The sequence below is a fragment of the Capsicum annuum genome, chromosome 6 (assembly GCF_002878395.1).
Source record: "Capsicum annuum cultivar UCD-10X-F1 chromosome 6, UCD10Xv1.1, whole genome shotgun sequence".
NCBI lineage: Eukaryota > Viridiplantae > Streptophyta > Magnoliopsida > Solanales > Solanaceae > Capsicum > Capsicum annuum.
Window position 1 is genome coordinate 155271558 of NC_061116.1, and position 18714 is coordinate 155290271.

At 34.3% G+C, this 18714-nt stretch overlaps 1 long non-coding RNA gene across 1 annotated transcript; it reads right to left on the reverse strand.

The window, feature by feature from the left end:
* Positions 1 to 375: 375 nt before the first annotated feature.
* Positions 376 to 2139, reverse strand: LOC124899728. The gene is made up of 2 exons (XR_007057226.1): positions 1654 to 2139; positions 376 to 606 (listed from the first exon to the last, which is right to left on the reverse strand). It is a non-coding gene; the product is annotated as an uncharacterized LOC124899728 (long non-coding RNA).
* Between the last annotated feature and the right edge of the window lie 16575 nt (positions 2140 to 18714).

Below are 18714 nucleotides of genomic sequence, written 5' to 3' on the forward strand. Positions count from 1 at the left end.
ACGTAAAAATGCTGAAAATATGCTGAAAACTGTTATTTTAAATGATGAAAAGTGATTTAATATGCTGAAAATTAATATTTTAAATGCTAAAAAATAAATCCAGTTGTTGAAAATTAATTTAGGAGTGTTGAAATTAAAGGCTAAAAATATGAGCATGTTGTAAAAAGTAAAGGCTAAAAATATGAGCAGGTTATAAAAAGTAAAGGCTAAAAATATGTTTATTATCTGCCAAAAATTTGTTGAACATGCCAAAAATAATTAAACATATTGAAAACTAAGTAGACATATCCGAGCTTAATTTAATATGGTGGAAGTTAATTAAAACTCCTAAAATCATGATTTCTACGTGATAAAATAATTTGCCTAACATATTGCGTTTTAAACAACAATCCTAAAGCAAATCTCATAGATGATAAAACAATTGCATACAACATCAAAGTCACATAATCTCCACCCCCTAAGCACCCCAGAATCATTATTATTACATAGAGAGTTCATAGAACAAATAATTACAGACCCAAAATAATTAAAAAAAATAAGAAAAAGGCTAAGTGAGACAGCCTCAACAATTCTTGAATTCCTAACAAGCCTTCATTCTACTTGAACCTGGGAACTTAAATTGAAAAAAGTTAAATACAAGAACATGCACAAAAATATACTGCCTCCCAAAGATATTCTCAAATCCTAAATGTTGTAAACATACCCGAGAAAAACATACATGACATTTAGCAACAAACAAAGAAGCAACATAATTTAGAGAAGTAACATGCAACAATTAAAATGCTAGAAAAACTTACCGGTAGGCAGCAATAGATAAGATAAAGAAAAGCCTTAACAAGTTGAACTCACAATAAAATCCTCAAGCCAAGTGTTGCAAAGAGTAAAGTGTTGTAAAAAGTTTTGTTTGTAATACTTTTCTTTTGTACAAAGAATAATGAAGGATGAAAAGTAAGTGTAAAAAGAAAGGAAGGAGTATGATGTTTGTGAGCGAAAGTGCCTTTTATAATGAGAAAGGGGGCTTTGTTTATATAGTGGATGGTCTTAGATATAAAAGGAAAGAGCAATATTTTTCGAAATCAATAAAATCAGTTAAAAATCAATTGATGAAGGAAATTATGCTTAGTTACCATATATGAGAAGATTCAGCCCAAAAATAAAGGATAAAATATTCACAACAATCACATAATCATAATTAGATATGTTAATCAAGCCAAAATCATCAGAATATTGGACGAGATGTAGTAGGGATTCTTCATCACATAGAATTAAATATCAAAGCTGTCCAAAATTCAAAAGAGATGGTTGGTTCAGAATCGTACCATAATTAGTCATCCAGTTATAAGCAAGAAACCAATTCAACCACACGTAAGATGTTACGACTATTATAATTCGAATTCGAGGAGATCAAAAGTACTAAAATTCCAAACGATCTCAAAAAAATGGTAATTAACAAAATTAGGGTTCAGAGGTGGTTCATGAAAATTGGGGCTTTTCACATATGTTAATCTAAGGACATGAACAAACACGAATTCCAAAGAATCAATTCAAAATTCATAATCAAGTTTAGTCAATTTCAAATCTAAAGAATATGTCAAAAAGAACAAGGGGTTGAAGAAGATGATAATGTTAATGAAGTTAAATAAGGATACAAACCCTGGACAAAATCATTATGAATCAATCGTGATTCTTCCAGAGCAGTGAAGGCTATTATTGGGTTGGCTATCCACGCTGGAATGGAGAACGGAGGGAGGCAGTGGTCAGTAGCTAGAAAAATAGAGGAAGGTAGTTGGTCTTGTTGTTTCGATGGTATCAGTGGTAGTTAGGGTCGGCTTGTGGGTAGCCATTGTTGAATACTTCATCGTCTAGTTTGAGGTGAAGAAAGGACAATATGGGGGAGGCTGGTGGCGCGAAGACAGCGGCGCTGGTCACAACATCAGTCGGAGAACAGAGAAGAGGGGCGTTTGGCGACTTCGTCAATTGAACGGTGTTTGGTGGCTGGCTTTCATGGTGAAGTTTTGCATTTGGCTGTTGCCGATGGTGGAGACATTCTAGTGGCTAGGACATTGGAGTGGTAGCTAGAGATGCAGTTTTTAGAGAGAGAAAATGAGAGATGAGAAAAGAAAGTTGGTGCGACTGTTTTTTGTTGAAGTAGGAATTAGAGTTAGTTTTAGGTTTAAAAAGGGAAGGAAAAGGATGGTTTGATCTCAGTCGTTGATCGCATACGATCAATGGCTGTGATTTAGAATAGGGGATCTAGAAATTAGATCAAAATTAACATTAGTTTGGCCAAAACTGACATAAATTGAGCTCAAAGAATTATTAGAATTTAAATAAATTAAAAAATTGAATTGAATTTGGAGCTGCTATTTTAATAAATGTAACCAATATATTATTATAATAATAATAATAATAATAATAAATAAACAAAATTATTATTCTCCATGACTAAATTATATATATAAAATTAACTCCACAGAATAAATTATTTAAAATCACCGACAATAATAATTTGAAATAAAATAGACATCCATAGATTATGATTACAAAATTTAAAATTATTAAAATAATAATCTCTATTTCTATTATATTAAAAGTGTGAAGGCCCTTATAATTGGCATTTACCCTTTTTACCCTTTATTAAAAGTCTTCCCTTTAAAAAAAAAGTCTTTTTGCAAAGTCCTCTATTAAATATTTATATTTAAAATCACGTCTATTGTTGAACCCAAAAATGATAAATTCACATAGTTATTTTGCAAAGTTATATACGTGGCAGAATCCTTCTATAATTAAATTTGGACAATCCTATTTTAATTATTTCGTCCATTATTAAACCCCAAAATGACGAATTCACATAGTAATCCTTCTCAAATTAAATTTGGACAATCTTATATTACATAGTTATTTTGCAAAGTCCTATATTACATATTATACATGGCTAAAACAACAAAATCCTTCTTTATTGTTGAACCCAAAAATGGCAAATTCACATAGTAATCCTTCTTTAATTAAATTTGGACTATCCTATATTACATAGTTATTTTGCAAAGTCCTATATTACATATTATACATGGCTAAAATGGCAATCCTTATCTAATATAAATGGCAAAATCCTTCAATTCTATTTCAAGTAATCCTTCTCTAATTAAATTAGGACAAGCCCTTCTATAAATACAATTGTAGTTTTCTATTTTCTTCGTCTCCTCCTTTCTTGCTCCTACTTTCATGTTGTTTTCTGCATCATGATCAAACTATTTCCTGCATCACCATCAATTTCTTCTCTGATTTTTTTGGATATAATTTCTTTTAACAATTCTTCTTTTCATTTATGTTTGGTGCTCCTATATTGTTTGTAATGTTATTAATTAATTTAAACACAATATTAATTACTATGCTAGCTTAAAAGCTGTTTGTTTTTGGTTTACTACTTTATTTTATTTTATGTCCTTAAGTTACTTGATTTACCATCACTTACATTCTTAATTCATCTAATTTTTCTATTCCTTTTTGCGTCTATTTATTATCTCTTCATTTTTTTTCTCTAACATTTTTCTCCTACTATTTTATTAATCTACCAACAAGATTCACATATTCAGGTAAAATAATCTCATCTCATATAATACCTTTAGTTATATAATCAGTTTTTATTGCTATCACAACTTTGATTTTCAAGGATATTATTACAATGGACTCAAATATCGAATCAGCGGACTCAATGACTGTAATTATCGAATTAACTGATTCAATTATCAAAGTTGTGCCTCTTAACATAGCGAAGCTCAATGATCGCACCTCCATAGTAAAAATCTTGGTGATAAGATGTCAATCAACAAAAGAATTTAATCGATCAACAAGTGGTACTCGAAAAACTTTTGCATTCGTCGTTGAAGAGGTACTTAATTCATCAACCACTCCATTTATTTATAGCTAATGTTCTTCTACTATTCTACTTATCAAGAACATCTATATTATCAAATCAAGCCATATCATTTTTGGTTACTTAAATAGACTACTCTGATTCCCTTTAATACCTACCTATTCTTTATCAATTTTCTATTTGTAAGTCCTATTATTTGTTCATCATCCTTTTCTTTTTCTTTTCAAGGCACAAAAGTTGATGCCATCAATTTTTAATGGACATATTAAAATATGGGAAAAAACTTTTACATTAAGGCAATTTTTGCTATATCATGAACAGCCACATTGGTCCTCCCAATCCTAATTTTCTTTTGGTCAATAAGGACATTGAGGTTGGATTCTGTAATGACCCTCCCAGTTGTAGATTTCATCTTTCATATTCTAGTTCTCCATGTAATTGGTGTACGTGAATTATGACTCACGGGATGACTAGTATCAATGCTTGAGGTGTTTGGAAGTTTTGGATATTTTAAATTATGATTTAATTAATAATTAATGGGTCAAAATAGCAATTTATTTACTTATGTGGTTAATATAAGGATAAAATTAAGTGGTTAGGGTTTACCATATACATTAATAATAAAATCAGAAAGTTACCCGAAGAGGGGCATAAAACCTACGGTTTTCACTATTGCAATTCCAATGTGGGAGTACCGACGACTTAAGGTATGTAATTTGTGTAAATTCGCTCCTATTGTATCATCTACGTATTATTATATTCATAATATTGTGAGGCAGTAGAATTTGCTAAGTCATTACTTGAGTAAATATCAATTATATGTTGCAGTAGATTGGGTGGATTACCTTATGGGTGATTATGTCCTAATAATATCAATAATATGACAAATTATGGGCTAACTATGCAAGTATATTAATGGGTTGTTGTTTCAGCAATGGCATATTCTAATGCCTTTAGAATGAGTTGGTGAAATCAATATATTAGCCATGTCATCTCTTAGGATTGTATAATAATAAATAATTATTGGATAGAATAATAATAATAATAATAATAATAATAATAATAATAATAATAATAATAATGTAATGATGCTAATGATTAGATTCTAGTCCATTAATAATAGGATTTGGTGTTAGGGTGAGTAGTTTCGCATGGTTTCAATGAATTGGTTAAAATTGTAGTTTACAGTTTCATGTTTTTCCTCAATTTCAGAAATTCCTATGCATTTCTTGATTCTTTTCTTTAGTAGACATGTGATTAAAGGAATTTTATACATGTAAAAGTAGTACTGAAGCCACTGATTTTCATCGCATCTTAGCCTTAGATCACCAAGTTTTGATTATTTATGATGTTGATAAATTTAGGTTTAGGTCTAGAATTCTTAGAGTAAGAATCATAAAATAGGTGCTATTAGATTCGTATTTTCATGGGGATTATATATTTGGACAGATTTGAATTATTCGAAAGCTTTACAAAAGGGAAAGACCTTTGCAAATTAGCTTGCATTTGGATTCTTTGGTTGAGGTAGGTTATGGTTTAATTAGAGTTTAGACTCAATTTAATTGTGTGTATGCTCCTAACTTAGATACTTGTTGATTGGTATTCGAACGTGCTTGAAATTGATGATGTTTGGATTGTTGAGGTGTGTATAAATGATTATTAAAATTTACTTGATAGAATTGCCTTATGATTTTAAGTTTACTTATAAACTTGGTACGCCATATTGTATGCTGTGAGGTAGTGTAAATTTGGTATTGATATTACTTATTTATGTTGGATCGGATACCACGCCGGTATAGATATGTATATGTTGGATCGGGTACCACATCGGTACAGATATGTATATGTTGGATTGGGTACCGTTCCAGTACGGATATGTATATGTTAGATCGGGTACCACACCAGTACAGATATGTATATATTGGATCGAGTAGCACGCTGGTACGGATATGTATATATTAGTTTGGGTACCACGCCAGTATAGATATGTATATATTGGATCAGGTACAACGCTAGTACAAATATATTTATGTTGGATCGGGTACCACACTGGTATGAATATATATATGGTGGATCGGTACCATGCTGATATAGTACATGAACATAGATTTTTCCCTACACGTTATCACTATTTGGGCAAAAATAAGTTCCATAGCATATGTGTACATATTCTGTTGATTCTATTGATGTTTACAGTATGGTTGATATTTTTGATGGTTCTGTGGCTTGTTTATGAGCATTGTTTGAACTGTTGTTGTTGTAGTATTGATTCATTGAATATTTGTTATGTGACGATGCATGTCTACTTGTTATTTGAATTATGTTGTGTACATGTTATTAAATTGAGTTAGCCTATGATACCTACCAATATACAGTGGTTTGTATTGATACTACCCTATACTCTTCTTTTGTTAAGTTCAGAAAGTGTTCTAGAGGCTCAGACATGACCTCACCTCTAGAGTTTGATAGCAGATCTCAATCCAAGGGTGAGTACTCCATCTCCAGGATGCCAATGGTCATCTTATTTGTTCTTGTCTATCTTTCGAGCAATAAAACATTCTTTATTTACTTTATTTTTTAATATCTCTTTAGACATGATCTTTGTTAGTAGTTCTTGTATGATAACTTTCGGGTCTTAGGGATTTTAGTAAGTAGTTTATTTTATTTACGCATTACGAATGATTAGCTCCGAATTATTATTCTAAGGTGGTCTTATGATGATATCGTCTTAATATTGATTAAGTTATTAGGTAATGGTTTGGTTTAGATGGTTTTGTCACAGGAAGATTACTGTGGGTGCCACTCATGTCCATTTGGGTCATGACAGGTTCCTTGATGGCACTATAGTTCAAGAATGCAAAAGTATCTTCACTACATTATGTTTGAACAATTTTGTTTCGTTCGAAGATGAAAGCTTCAGACTACCGGAATGATTTTGGGTAATTTTTTTAGATTCCATTATCTAATCTACTATTTAGTATAAGTTCAATATTTATTCCTATTTATCTAATAAATCATACTTAATATTTTATAGATATTGTTGGAATCTTCGTGTCTTCTAAGCTCTTAACAAAAGGAAAAAAAATAGAGAGTTGGTACTTATGAATGAGAAGTATGTTTAACTTCTTTTTAAAGAACGTCATTTTTCTCTTACTGTTCACTTACTTCAGTGCAAATTTCAAAATGTAACTTTATTTTTTTCATCAAAAATTCAGGCATGATTGAAAAACTATAACATTGTGGGGTGAATTCTCAGAAATTGATAATGAAATCCTGCAAAATCTCGATGAAGAAAAATCTGTTATCGCATTCTATGATGTTAAGAAAAATCTATTCCTAGGTACTATCTTACAAGTTGTGTTTATGTCAATTTCTTGGTCTTTTTTGATTTTTTTTTATTAAAATACACATTTGCAGGTAATTTTGGAATAGTTACTGCATCAATCAGGTGTAAGACCCTACAAAATCCTAGTCATTTCAGTCATATACAGCATGCCAAAAGAGGTCCCAGACTTAGAAAATTTAATCTAAGTGATTTAACATAGAATCCTTTTAGGCCTTAATATTTCAATGACTTTATTTTCTATCTTTCTGGCCTTACATTGACGATTTTTAAATTGATTCATAATCACGTATGTCAATAGGTTATATCGGGTAAGTTTCAAAATTTTTCTACTAGCGTAAGGGTGAGTTTGGATGTCCAAAATAGTAAGGTCTCGCAACAGGCTTGCGACGCGAGATTCATTCCCCGTTTTTTGGAGTCGCGTTGCAAGGTCCATTCCTCATTTCTAGGGATCGTGCCTCAAGTATTATTTACATATGAAAAGAAACCTAGGGGAAGTTTAGTCTTTTTTTCCCTCACCCAATTCAGCTATAACATGAACTTAAACACTTAATAGGGCAAAATTTCATTCTTTATTCATAAAATCCTCTCAAGAACACGACTTAGATTCTTTAAGTCAAGTCTAAATTCAAAGAAATTCTCTACAATCTTCACGAAATCAATAATCAAGGTATGTTAGGTGTTCATCCTTGGGTATCCTTCCAACCTTGGAGTTGAATAACTCTTTTTAAACTACAAGTTATTGATTCATGAATTTATATGTGCCAATTAGGTTGTATTCATGTTTGTGTTGTTGAATGGGCTTCAATTCAAGATTTTGTTATGAGTTTCTAGAATATAAGATAGCATGTATGTTGATTGATGTAATTCCTATGTTATAATCCTTGAATTTGCAAGTTTAAGTAGTAGTCATAATACTAATGTGTTGTTCATTATCATGTATAATAATCATGCTCCCTAAGTGTTTAATAAAATATCCATATGAATTGAATAATGTAGTTATAACATGTTAGTATGTGTTCTCATTTATGTAAACGTTCATGACTTCCAAGTCTTTGACTAAAGGCCCAAATGAATGAATTGTTAACAATTGACTATTGCTATACTTTCAAGATTGGTCATGCTTTATTATTTATGCTATCGAGTCCTGGGGGAACTTGTTACCTGAAATCTAGCTGTTTACTTAGTTGCAGTAGTTATAGAATAGTCCTGGTAAAGGTCAAGAGTAGTAGTACTCAGTCAGTTAACAGTACTCAGTGAGCTCAGTCCAGTTCAGTCAGTCAACATGATCAGTGTCAGTTCAGTAAAGCGTAGTACAATCTAGTAATCAGTGTCTATTCAGTTGGAAGTAGGATTCAGCACCAAGTGAACCCAGGGAAGGGGGCATTCCTGCTAGTAGAGGGTTTGACCCTTAGTAGCAGTCCCTATTTTACAGAACTATATAGCCAATATTGGGTAAGAGTCCTTCTGCCATACTAGGGTTGACCTAGCCTTTTTAGTATCCCTTGGCAAGGTGCTAACACCCTTCCAACTCGGGTCACAAGTTGGACCCCAACTCAGTTTATAACTGATTTATGTTAGTTATATGAACACTCCCACAATTATAATTTTAGTATTCAGTACTCAGTAGTCAGTGTTCAGCCTTAGAACTCAGTAAAGAACTCAGATAGTTCTTCATAACCATGGTTATTAGTTATCAGTTATTTAGCCATCAAAATCTAGTACTTCAGTATCAGTCTAAACCTCAGTTATCTGTTTTCAGTTACCAAAACTTAGAACTTCAGTTTTATTTTAATTCAGATAGATGTTATATGTAAAAGTATTGTATATTCAGTATGTTCAGTAGTTACAGTTTTGCATGTGCTCTCATCCAGTTACTTCATGATGTTTATTCAGTCAGTTTTTATCTTATGCATATGAACCCATGTACATCATCCTACCTCACTTAGCATACCATTACATTCCATGTACTAACGCGTACTCTTTCTTTGCACTATGATGTCTCATATCATAAGTTTGGAAACTCAGGTTCCTGACCGTGCTTAGCCAGATTTAGTTAGCAGCAGCAGATTCAGTAGTGAGTCCTCATCCACCGAGGATACTACTTATTTTAGTATTACAGTAGATTTAGTATTTACTTTATCAGAGTTAGTTAGGGGATTTTCCCATCAACTCCATATTCAGACACTTCAGTTAGAGGCTTTTCAGACTAGACTAGTTCAAAAAGTATTCAGTTTTTAGTATTATTATCAGTATCTTCAGTTTTTCTTTCAATATTTTGAGAACCTTATGGCATTTTCAGTTATACTTCACCATATATTTTCAGTACTATTATTCAGTGCTCACAGCAGGTACTAGTCATGGGTTAGCATTTGATTCTTCAAGGTTATAAGCACCTTATGACATCCAGGGTGTAAACTCGGGGCATTACAAACTTGATATCAGAGCTAAGTTCTAAAGATTCCTAGGGAGTCTAAAATCTGCATCAAGTAAAGTCTTGTGCATAGGTGTGTAGCGCCACACTTATGGACAAGAGGCTATGAGGCATTTTTAGAAAAAGTTTCCCTTCTTTCAGTATTTATGTCGTATGAGTGAGCAAGAGCTCAAATTATACTCTTTTTCTAATCTAGATTTCCCTTACATTTACATAACATACCTCCCAAAAAGACCAAAGAAAGACCAGCACCTCCATCTGTCCAGGCAGATCCCCTAGATGAGCATGTTTCTCACGAAGAATTCAGAGTAACTTTCACCACTCTAGCTCATTCTATAGTAGCCCAACATAAACGTCCAACTTATGTTCAGGCCAACCCAATAGCTGATACTACTACAGCTAGGATTTGGGACTTTACCCAAATGAATCCTCCATCATTTTCTGGGTCTAAGTCTAAAGAGGACCCATAGGAATTCCTTTACATGGTGTAGAAGGTCACAGATATTATTGGGGTAACCATGAGTGAGAGTGCTAAGTTAGCTGCATATTATTTGTAGGATGTGGCTCATACTTGGTTTAAGTAGTGGAAAGTAGAAAGGGCTGCAGATACATGTCCTATAGAATGGAAGGAGTTTTCTACTACTTTTCTAAATAAGTTCTCCCCATTAGAGTTAAGGAAAGCTAAGGTGTTAGAATTCATTAACTTAAAGTGGGCAGAATGACAGTGAAGGAGTACTCTCTCAAGTTTACTTAGTTAGCCAGGTATGCTCCTCATATGGTAGTTTATAGCAGATCTAAGATGAGTAAGTTTGTATCTGGAGTGTCTGACAGTGTGGTCAAGGAGTGTAAGACTGCAATGCTAATTAAGGATATGGACTAGGCTAGGTTGATGGTCCATGCTCAGCAGATAGAGGAGAAAAAAACTATGAAGAAAGATAGGGAGAGCAAGAGGACTAAAATAGGTAGCTATAATTTTACTCGGCCTAAGTCAGAGAATGGTAATCATTCTCAGTTTTGCCCAAAATCTTCAACTCCAGCTCCATCCTCAGCCAGTGCTCCAGTGCCTAAATTTAGAAATAATAATAAGGATAGAGCACCAGGCTCTAATTTTCAGGGTAGTGTTAGCGGTGCTCGAACAAATCCTCTTTGTCCAAAGTATGGCAGAAACCATCAGGGTGTCTGCAGGGTTGACAGTGATGTATGTTTTAAGTATGACAAGCCAGGTCATAGAATTAGAGAGTGTCCTCAGATGGGTTCCCAGAGTCAGCATAATCGTCCCCCAACTCAGTTCGATCGACCAAATCAGTAGGGTGCCGTTTCCAGTGCCACCAGTAGGCAACAACCAAATAGGCTTTATGTATTTCAGTCCTGACAGGATTAAGAAAGTTCTCCTGATGTGGTCACAAGTACGTTACAAGTTTAGTATTTACATGTTTATGCTTTGCTAGATCCAGAAGTGTCTTTGTCTTTTGTAACACCATATATAGCTGTTGACTTCAGAGTTAGCCGTAAAATCATAGCAGAGCCCTTTTCAGTCTCTACCCAAGTTGGTAAATCTATCATTTCCCGGCTGGTATACAGGAACTGTCCAGTTGGGTATCTCAGAAAGTTATTTAGTAGACCTAATAGAGTTAGAGATGACTGATTTTGATGTCATTCTCGACATAGATTGGCTTTATTCATTCTATGCTTCAGTTGATTATAGAAATAGAGTTGTCTATTAGCTGTTCCCAAATGAACCTAACCTAGAATGGAGGGGTAGTACGTCAGCATTTAGGGGTCAGCTTGTTTCATACCTTAGAGAGAGAAAAACAATATCCAAAGGGTGTATCTATCATCTCATTTGAGTTAAAGACTCTAGTTCTGGGACTCTTAATCTTGAGTAAATTTCAGTAGCATGTGAAGTTCCAGATGTGTTTCCCGACGATCTTCCTGGTGTTTCTCCCAAAAGGGAAATTGACTTTGGGATAGACCTTCTTCTTGATACTCAGCCCATCTTTATTCTGCCATATAGAATGGCTCCAGCTAAACTCAAGAAGTTAAAAGAGCAGTTGAAGGATCTTTTAGATAAGGGATTCATTAGGCCCAGTATTTCTTCGTGGGGTACACCAATTTTATTTGTGCAAAAGAAAGACAGTTCTCTTAGAATGTGTATAGACTACCGTTAGTTGAACAAAGCCACGGTAACAGACAAGTATCCACTTCCTAGAATCGATGACTTATTTGACCAACTTCAGGGTTCCAGTTACTTTTCTAAGATAGACCTCAGATCAGGCTATCACCAACTCAGAGTCAGAGAATCTGACATTCCAAAAACATCTTTCAGAACTTGGTATGGTCACTTCAAATTTGTAGTCATGTTAGTTGACCTTCATAATGCCCCAGCAGCTTTCACGGACTTGATGAACAGGGTATTCAAGCAATACTTGGACATGTTTATGATAGTCTTCATAGATGACATTCTTGTCTACTCCCTAATAAACATGATCATTCAGACCACCTCAGAATAGTATTATAGACCCTCAGAGCCCATCAGTTATTTGCAAACTTCAGGAAATAAAATTTTTGGCTAAGGTCAGTAGCTTTCCTTGGTCATATCATTTCGGTGATGGCATTAGAGTTGATCCTCAAAAGATCTAAGCAGTGAGAAATTAGCTAAGACCCATCTCTCTGTTAGATATCAGGAGTTTTTTAGGTTTGGCTGGCTATTACCGATGGTTTGTTGAAGGATTTTTATCTATTTCATCCCCCATGTCTAGATTGACTCTAAAGAAAGTCAAATTCCAGTGGTCCAATTCTTGTGAGAAGAGTTTTCAGGAGTTAAAGACTCAACTCACTACAACCCTAGTTTTGACTTTAGCAGATAGTTTAGCCAAATTTTGTTGTTTATTATGATGCTTCCAGAGTTGGTTTAGGGTGTGTTTTGATGCAGAAAGGTAAGGTTGTAGCCTATGCCTCTAGACAACTTAAGGCCCATGAAAAGAATTACCCCACCCATGATCTTGAGTTAGTAGCTGTTGTGTTTTCCTTAAATATTTGGAGGCACTACTTGTATGGGGTTCATGTTGATGTGTTCACAGACCACAAAAATTGCAGTATGTATTTTCTCAAAAAGACTTTAACTTGCTTAAGAGAAGGTTGTTGGAGTTGTTAAAAGACTATGACATGGGTGTTTTGTATCATCCAATCAAGGCCAATATAATGGCTGGTGATCTCAGTAGATTGTCCATGGGTAGTGTTGCTCACATTGAGGATAGTAAGAAGAATTATTTTAGGAGGTTCATCATCTTGCCAAGTTGGGTATCCATTTGGCTGATTCAATTAAGGGTAGTGTTTGGGTGCAGAATAGTTTGGAACCATCTTTGTTTTCCAAGATAAAAGAAAAGTAGGATAGGGATCCCATTTTAGTTAAGTTGAAAGAGTCAGTCAGAGACCAGAAAGTAGAGGTTTTCTCCCAAGGGGGAGATGGCATTTTCACTGCAATGGTAGACTATATGTGCCATGTGTGGGTGGCGTGAGGCAGCAGATTCTTGCAGATGTGCATAGTGCACATTACTTGATTCACCCAAGGGCCACTAAGATGTACCGTAACTTGCGGGAAGTCTATTGGTGGAGTGGTATGAAGAGAGATATTACAGAGTTTATGGCTAAATACTCTACATGTCAGCAGGTGAAGATTGAGCATCAGAAGCCTAGTAGTTCTATACAGGATTTCAGTATTCCCACTTGGAAGTGGGAAGAAGTGAGCATGGACTTTGTGATGGGGGACTTTGTAATGGGCTTGCCTCCTACTTATTGAAAGCATGATTTGATTTGGGTTATTGTAGATAGGATGACCAAATTCGTGCACTTCTTGCCAGTTCTTACCGCTTATTCAGTTGAGGACTATGCCAAGTTCTATGTTAGAGAGTTCGTCAGATTGCACGGTGTTCCCTTGCCCATTATTTTAGATAGAGGTACGCAGTTTACCTCTCACTTTTGGAAAACCTTCCAAAAAGGTCTTGGTACCCAAGTTCATCTCAGTACAACTTTCCACCCCCAGATAGATGGTCAAGCAGAAAGGACCATTCAAACCTTAGAAGATATGTTGAGAGCGTGTGTTATTGACTTTAAGGGTAGTTAAGATTTCCACTTACCTTTGATTGAGTTTGCATATAATAACAGTTATCATTCTAGTATTCAAATGGCTCCATTTGAAGTACTTTACAGAAGGAGATGTAGATCTCCCATTGGTTGGTTTGAGGTAGGCGAGACTACGTTAGAAGGGCCTGACCTAGTATTTGATGTCTTAGAGAGGTTTAATTGATTAGAGAGAGGCTTAAGATAGCTATGAGCCAACAAAAATCATATGCAGATGTGAGGATAAAGGATCTCGAGTTTGAGATTAGAGACTTTGTGTATTTGAAAATCTCTCCTATGAAGGGAGTGAAGAGATTCGACAAGAAGGGGAAACTTAGTCCCTAGTATGTTGGTCATTATAGGGTTCTCAGTCGATTTGGTAAGGTAGCTTATGATCTTGAGTTACCTATATGCATAGCATCAGTGTACCCAATTTTTTATGTCTCACTGCTAAAGAAGTGAATAAGTGACCCAGAAGTTGTAGTCCCTATAGAGAGTGTAGAAGCAGAAGCAGACATGCAAACCAAGTATCCTCACCTCTTCTCTGCAAACTCAGACTTAGCCTAAGGTAACAGTCTGCCTTAGAGTTACTCTATTCCATGCTCGATTACAGCTGCATAACATTCTCATATCATTCATGCATTCATGAAATAGTTCATTTATGTATCATGTCTCCAGAGTTCAGCCATGCTTCAGTTATCCATATCAGTGTAAGTACAATTTCTCTTAGTTTAGTTAGTCTCATTTAAGGACGAATGTTCCTAAGGGGGTGATATTGTAAGACCCCACAAAATCCTAGTCATTTCAGTCCTATACAACATGCCAAAAGAGGTCCCAGACTTAGAAAATTTCAGCTAAGTGTTTATACTTAGAATCATTTTTAGCCTCAATAGTTCAATGACGTTATTTTTAATTTTTTCGTCCTTGGATTGACGATTTTTAAATAGATTCATGATCAGGGATGTCAATAGGTCATATCGGGTGAGTTTCAAAATTTTTTGACTAGTATTGGGGTGAGTTTGGATGTCCAAAATAGTAAGGTCTCGTGATAGGATCGCAATGCGAGATTCATTCCCCTTTTCTGGGAGTCACGTCGCGATGTGCATTCTTCATTTCTGGGAGTCGCATTGAAAAGTCAACTCCCAATTTTTGGGAGTCACATTGCAAGGTCCATTTCACATTTTTGGGGATCGCGCCGCAAGGATTATTCTCACGGAAAAAGAGGCCTAGGGGTAGTTTAGTCTTTTTTCCCTCACCCTATTCAGCTATTACATGAATTAAACACTCAATAGGGCAAAATTTCATTCTTTATTCATAAAATACTCTTAAAAACAAGCCCTAGATTATTCAAGTCAAGTCTAAGTTCTAAGAAACTCCCTATAATCTTCAAGAAATCAACAACAAGGTATGTTAGGTGTTTATCCTTGGGTTTATTTCCATCCTTGGAGTTCAAGAATCCTTTTTAAACTACAAGTTATTGATTCATGAATTTATATGTGCAAATTGGGTTATATTCATGTTTGTGTTGTTGAATGGGTTTCAATTCAAGATTTTGTTATGAGTTTCCTAAATATAAGATAGCATGTATGTTGATTAATATTATTCACATGTTACAATCCTTGAATTTGCAAGTTTAAGTTGTAGTCATGAAGCTTATGTGTTGTTCATTATTATGTATAACAATCATGCTCCCCAAGTGCTTGATAGAATATCCATGTGAATTGAATAATGCAATCATGACATGTCAGCATGTGTTCTCATTCATGTACAAGTTCATAACTTCCAAGTGTTCGACTAAAGGCCCAAATGAATGAATTTTGAACAATTGACTATTGCTATGCTTTCAAGATTGGTTATGCTTTATTATTGATGCTATCGAGTCCTGGGGGTACTTGTTACCCGAAATCAAGTTGTTTACTTAGTTGCAGTAGCTATAGAATAGTCCTGGTAAAGGTCAAGAGCAGTAGTACTCAGTCAGTTAACAGTACTCAGTGTGCTCAGTCCAGTTCAGTCAGTCAAAATGATCAGTGTTAGTTCAGTCAAGCTTAGTACAATCTAGTAATCAATGTCTATTCAGTTGGGAGTAGGAATCAACATGGAGCGAACCCAGGGATGGGTTCATTCCTGCCAGCAAAGGGTTTGACCCTTAGTAGAAGTCCCTGCATTATAGAACTACGTACCTAGCATAGGGTAAGACGTCCTCCTGCCAAACTAAGGTTGACGCAACTATATATATATATATGTAATTCATGAGTCTTCCTACCATATTAGGGTTGACCCAGCCTTGTTAGCATCCCTTGGCAAGGTGCTAACACCTTTCCAACTAGGGTTATAGGTTTGACCCCAACTCAGTTTATAACCAAGGTATGTCGGTTATATGAAAACTCCCACAGTTACAGTTTTAGTAATCAGTACTCAGTAATCAGTATTCAGCCTCAGAACTTAGTAAAGAACTCAGATAGGTCTATATAACTATGGCTATCAGTTATTAGTTATTTACCCATCAGAATTCAGTACTTCAGCATCAGTCTAAACCTCAGTTATCAGTATTCAATTACCAGAACTCAGAACTTCAGTTTTAGTTTAATTCAGACAGACGTTATATGCATAAGTATTTCATTTTAGCATGTTCAGTAGTTACAATTTTACATGTGCTCTCATCCAGTTACTTCATGATGTTCATTCATTCAGTTGTCATCTCATGTATATAAACCCATGTATCTCAGCCTACCTCATTTATCATACCAGTACGTTCCATGTACTGGTGTATACTCTTTCTTTGCACTATTATTTCTCATATCATAGGTTCGGACGCTCAGGTTCCTGACTGTGCTTAGCCAGATTCAATTAGCAACAGCAGATTCAGTAGTGAGTCCTCATCCATTGAGGATACTATTTATTTCAGTATTACAATAGATTCAGTATTTTGTTGGTCAGAGTTAGTTGGGGGCTTGTCCCATCAACTCCACATTCAGACAGTTCAGTTAGAGGATTTTTAGACTAGACTAGTTCAGACAGTATTCAGTTTTACTATTATTATCAGTATATTCAGTTATTGTTTTAGTATTTTAAGAACCTTATGGCATTTTTAGTTATACTTCCGCATATATTTTTAGTATTATTATTCAGTGCTTACAGCAGGTACCAGTCATGGATTAGCTTGTGATCCTTTAGGGTTGTAAGCATTGTGTGACGTCTAGGGTGCAGACTCGGGGTGTTACATCAGTAATATAGGGATAAATCCAACTTTTGAAAAGGCAATCTATCTTTAAAAATGGTACTATACATTCTCATATTCAAAATAATGAAAAGTATAATATAGTTATTTTAGTTCATTGCCTAAATAACATGCAGGGCTTCTTTAAAGAAGAAGAAACACGCAGATATTACTATGCTTCCATCTTTACAAATTAAATTAGTTCAAGAACTAAAAATTGGAGATATAGCACGCAAGTCATTCAATTATAAAGAGGTACTATTTTTCACCGACCTAGTGACATTTCATACATTCTCCAAAAGTCTTAATCCTTGCCTTTTTTATATTTCTATATGTAGGTTAAATATTGTAAATTTACTGCGAAGATCTTAAGCTTCTTAAATGGAAATCAACCATACTATGCATCTTGCAACAATTGCTACAAAAAGTGAACCTTTTCGGTACTTTTCCAAAATGTTCTGGTTATCTTGGGGAAAATATTACTTTATGAGGATAGGTAATACGCATGAAAAGTTTCGTATTACTTCTTTTAGAATTAATAAATAAGTTAATTATTTACTTTTTATTTATTCTGCAGGTTTCACCTAATACTTGACGTGTTTGCTAACCATGAGCATTGTACTGTTACATTATTTGAAGCTACAAGATACTTGACAGGTTGCAATATTACAACGTATAAACAATCAATATATGGATCAGCTCTTTGAGGATGTACTGAGTATATAGGGCTGTATGCATTTAGATAAACAATATCATTACTCTTTATAAAATCTAGCATGCAAATATGAATGACTCACATGGCTTGAATAAGTTTGAAACATAAATCTCATAAATTAGGAATAATGAAACATGTAGTATAAATTTTGTGAGTCATTATACTTAACTCAAAAATCAGTATTCTCCTCTCATTCTCAAAATGTGTAAGCTAAAGGAATCTTTAAACTATGTTTTCTAAACTCATGATTTCATCTTGAGGAGAATGGAACTAAAACATCATCTAATCATCACAATTTATAAAAATAATGCACGCTAAATGTAAATGACTCACATAAGCTGGAATATCTGAAATACTAAAATCATGAATAATAAATCAATCATACTTTATAAATCTAGTGAGTTATAACATTTAGTTCTAAAAGTTGTGCTAGTATTCTGTCTGTAAATCATACTGTCTAAGTATAGAAATAGCTCACTTTTAAAATCTAAAATCTAAAAGCTAAAGTCTGTAACTGTTATCTTTCTATAAAGCATAATTCGAGTAAACTGTGAGCCTTTACACTTAGTTTTGTAAAAGCTTTTCTGTAAATCTTTCTAGTTAAACTTTACTATTAGGGAGGTTCTCTTTTAAAAACTATTCTATAAGAGAGGTTCTTCTAACCGACATAAACTATGCGAGCTACATGGAGTCCAACGTCTCGTCCTCCTAAGGAAGAAATCTCACATTAGGGAGAAGTGTCATACTCTTGCCATGGAGTATAACCTCAGCTTAAGTGATCACTATCTTAGCCCACTATGAGCTATTTAATCTCACTTCTATGATGGCATATAGTTCTGGGGTATGAGACCTTGGAATCAGACTCAACTCGGTGCTAAATTCTACTCCCATTAATTTGCTATGCTCATCTAATTGGAAATACACTTGATAACGAGTATAATGGTTTATTATAAAACCAGTTATACATTTATCTACATCAATCTATAAATAAAGCTATTTTGCTTTCTGTAAT